Source organism: Rattus norvegicus, chromosome 20 (assembly GCF_036323735.1).
Source record: "Rattus norvegicus strain BN/NHsdMcwi chromosome 20, GRCr8, whole genome shotgun sequence".
Taxonomy (NCBI): Eukaryota; Metazoa; Chordata; class Mammalia; order Rodentia; family Muridae; genus Rattus; species Rattus norvegicus.
Genome location: NC_086038.1, coordinates 30286384 through 30290352, shown reverse-complemented (window position 1 = coordinate 30290352; position 3969 = coordinate 30286384).

Here is a 3969-nt window from a genome sequence, read left to right as displayed (position 1 = left end):
TTCACGGTCTAGAAGCAGAAGAGGCCAAGATCCCACAATTCCCATTGATGCCACACCCCTCAGTGACCTAATGACATGTGTCATATAACAATATCCTTTGATTGAAACATTCCATCCTGAAAGGAAGGAAACTCCTTAAGACTCAGAAAGTTCTAAAGGAAGCTTCATTAAGACTTGGGGAAATAGCCTGCTCCTGGTGGTGCACACCTTTAATCCAGGACTAGAGACAGAGACAGGTGTAACCTTATGATCAGCCTAGTCTACATAGTAGATTCCAGGACAGCCAGAACTCTATAGTGAGATCTTGTCTTTAAAAAAAAAAAGACAAGGAAGTCGTAGACAACTCACAAGTCTCAGAAAAAAAATCCCTGAAATTTGCCAGATTAACAAGATTACAAAAGCAATACAGAATGCTGAAGAGAGAGACTTTCTGAGTTATTCAGATGCCTGCAAATCCTCCAGAGAGCCCCAGGGTACCAGCTTTCATGAGTCATCACACTGGCTAGGGTAGGTTTTCAGTGATGTAGCTGTCTTGGGACATCATGTGCCTTTAAGTAACTACTCACCCATGTTTCTGTAAGAAACCCCAGTAAACTCATTGGCTCAGGTTGTTGGGCTATTACTTTGATGGTACTATTACATCTGTAAAGGGAATTTCTATCATTTCCTGGAAACTCCAAGTTGGGAGCAAAACCTTTAATAAAGGAGCATTTGAAGAACATTCAAGAACTACTACCAATATACCACTTAAGCAAGGAAGTGCATCAAGAAAAAAGATGAGGGCTGGAGAGATGGCTCAGTGGTTAAGAGCACTGATTGCTCTTCCTGAGGTCCTGAGTTCAAATCCCAGCAACCACATGGTGGCTCACAACCATCTGAAGTGAGATCTGATGCCCTCTTCTGATGTGTCTGAAGACATCGACAGTGTACACATATACATAAAATAAATAAATCTTAAAAAAAAAGATGAAAGGTCCAAAATGAGAAAGGAGATAGGAAACTGTCAAGAGGATAGGAAAGATGCCCAAGTTAGCAATGACATAGAGTCATCTATGGAGAGGCCTTCCCTGAGAATTTACCTACTTATCTTCGTGTGTGGGCCAGTTTCCCTTAACTGTTAATTGACTCCACCCCTAGGTAAGAGTGAACTGAAAAGAGAGCTAAGTAAGTGTGAATCTAAGTGTGAACCAGCAAGCAGCATTCCTCCTTAGTTCTGCTCCAAATTCCTGCTTAATTAAATTCCTGTCCTGGGTTCCTTCAGCGATAAACTGTGACCTGCAAGTATAAATCGAACAAACCCTTGTTTTGTTAGAACCCTTGCTCATCTCAGGCATGAGCTAAGAAACCTCATTTACTCTTCTTCCCCACAACCCGGCCCTCCAGGCTAGAATCTCTCCCCATCTCCATGATTCCTGCTACCCACCCACCCATACACGAGTGCCCACCTAGGGCTCAGCTTCTTTACCTTATATGGGCATAATCCCAGTCCCTAGCTCATACGTCATCATCCCCACACCTCCAAACCCATAACACCCTCCCACTCACAGCTTTAACCCTGGTGCATGGCTTCCCTGACCTCCACCTAGATCTATGAACTCACCCTAGAGCCCCTTCTGGATAAACCTATGTTGTTACATCTGATTAGACTTCAATTGGTTCCTTTCATTGGCGAAGAAACCCATCAAGCCCTTCTTCCCTCATCTTGCTTCTTGGCAGTGTTTTGTCACAATAATAGAAAGGAAACTAGAACAAAAGGTGAACTCAAAAACGTCTCACACAGTGGTGCCAGGTGGCACACGCCTGCTAATTAAATGCACATTTGTGCACAATATCCAATATTATGCTAATGTACAGCATGGTGCTTATAGTTGACAGCGCTGGCTTGTGTACTTGAAATCTGGCCAGGGCAAGGACCTGCACATACACACACCATTCACTTCATCCTGTGGAGAAGCTCCTTAAGACAGAAGGTAAGCTGTTGTTGTAAAATTATATGTAAATGGGGTTCTTTTACCCCACTAGGTCCAGCACCACAGTGCCCCAAGATATCTCCTAGATATCTTGTCAGCACACATCCCAATTCTGTGGCAGCCCAGTGTCTCTTGCCGCCCCACACTCTCCGACACTTAAATCACTACAGGAAAGAACACACAACACAATAACCTTTAATCCAATTGATGAGATATAATTGCCCACCTAAACATACAAAGCCCTGTACAATCCATCCCTTAAGAACATTCATAACAACCTGTAAAGGTACAGCGTGGAATCTTTACTTTCTTTTTTTTTTTTTTTTTTTTTTCCGGAGCTGGGGACTGAACCCAGGGCCTTGTACTTGCTACGCAAGCGCTCTACCACTGAGCTAAATCCCCAACCCCACAGCGTGGAATCTTAACATCAGCTTCCATGTCCTCTCTGCCACTTCTCTGCAACCTCCTCTTGTCTCTTTCTTCTTTCTGTTCCAGTCTCCTCTTCCCTCAAACTTTTCTCCCACCCATTCTTCCTTCTCATTCAATGACAGGCCTCGTTCTATCCTGTATCCGCCTCACCTGTATGATCATCCTACAGTAAGCAACTCAAAATAGCTTTAGGAAGTCCCTGAAACTAAGCAGATTCACTAGGTCCCTCCCTCCCCAGAGTTAACAATAAAGACTTCTGAGATCCATTCTCAGACAGGTCAGGCTGGAAAGATTCTAAGACCAGAACAGTTGCCTGGATCAAGCAGAAATTAGCAGAGCTACAATGGAAGAGGTTTGGATCAACTGCATCACTTAGAAATGATACTACTCTCCTACCCATTGAGCTGCCTACCAAGCTGTTCGGTGTGCCCCAGCTTCCCAGATTTTGTGAGCTGGTACCATTGCTGGGGTGGATATTTATGATACAGTTGTCTTTGAGTCATTTCTGCTTCTGAAAGTAACCCCTTACCCACATTCCTGTCAGTCACCCCAATAAAACCCATTGGTTCAGGGCTGAAGAGATGGCTCAGAGGTTAAGACTCTTCTTCTAGAGGTCCTGATTTCAAGTCCCAACAACCACCTGGTGGCTCACAACCACCTGTAATGGGGTCTGATGCCCTCTTCTGATGTGTCTGAAGACAGCTACATCATATTTCTATGTATAAAATAAATAAATCTTAAAAAAAGATTCACTGATTCTTTTGGTGGCATCTACACTTTGGCCTGTCATGGGCTCCCTCTCTGGGGTGAGTAGACACCCTTAGTAAAACACCCCCATGTCCTCCTCTTTCATTTTAATAGAAAATTTAGGGCAAGAGAGATGGCTCAGTGGTTAAGAGCACTGACTGCTCTCCCAGAGGTCCTGAGTTAAATTCCCAGCAACCACATGGTGGCTCACAACCATCTGTAATGGGATCCGATGCCCTCTTCTGGTGTGTCTGAAGACAGCTACAGTGTACTTATATATAATAAATGAATCTTTAAAAAAAAAAGAAAAAGAAAAATGAAAATTTAGTTTCTGCCAGGCAGTAGTGGTGCATGCGTTTAATCCCAGCACTTGGGAGACAGAAGCAGGTGTATATCTGAGTTCAAGGCCAGCCTGGTATTCAGAGCGAATTCCAGGACAGCCAGGGGTACACAGAGAAACCTTGTCTCAAAAAAAAACAGGAAAGAAAGGAGAAAGGAGGGAATTGGTAGAGAGGGGAGGGGAGAGGGAGGGGGAGGGGAGGGGAGGGGAGGGGAGGAGAGAGGGAGGGGAGGGAGAAGGGAGAGGGAAGGTAAGAGCAGAAGGAGGGGAGGGGGAGGGGAAAGGGGAAGAAAGGGGAGGTGAGGGGAGGAGAGGGGGAGGGGAGGGAGAAGGGAGAGGGAAGGTAAGAGCAGAAGGAGGGGAGGGGGAGGGGAAAGGGGAAGAAAGGGGAGGGGAGGGGAGGAGAGGGGGAGGGGAGGGAGAAGGGAGAGGGAAGGTAAGAGCAGAAGGAGGGGAGGGGGAGGGGAAAGGGGAAGAAAGGGG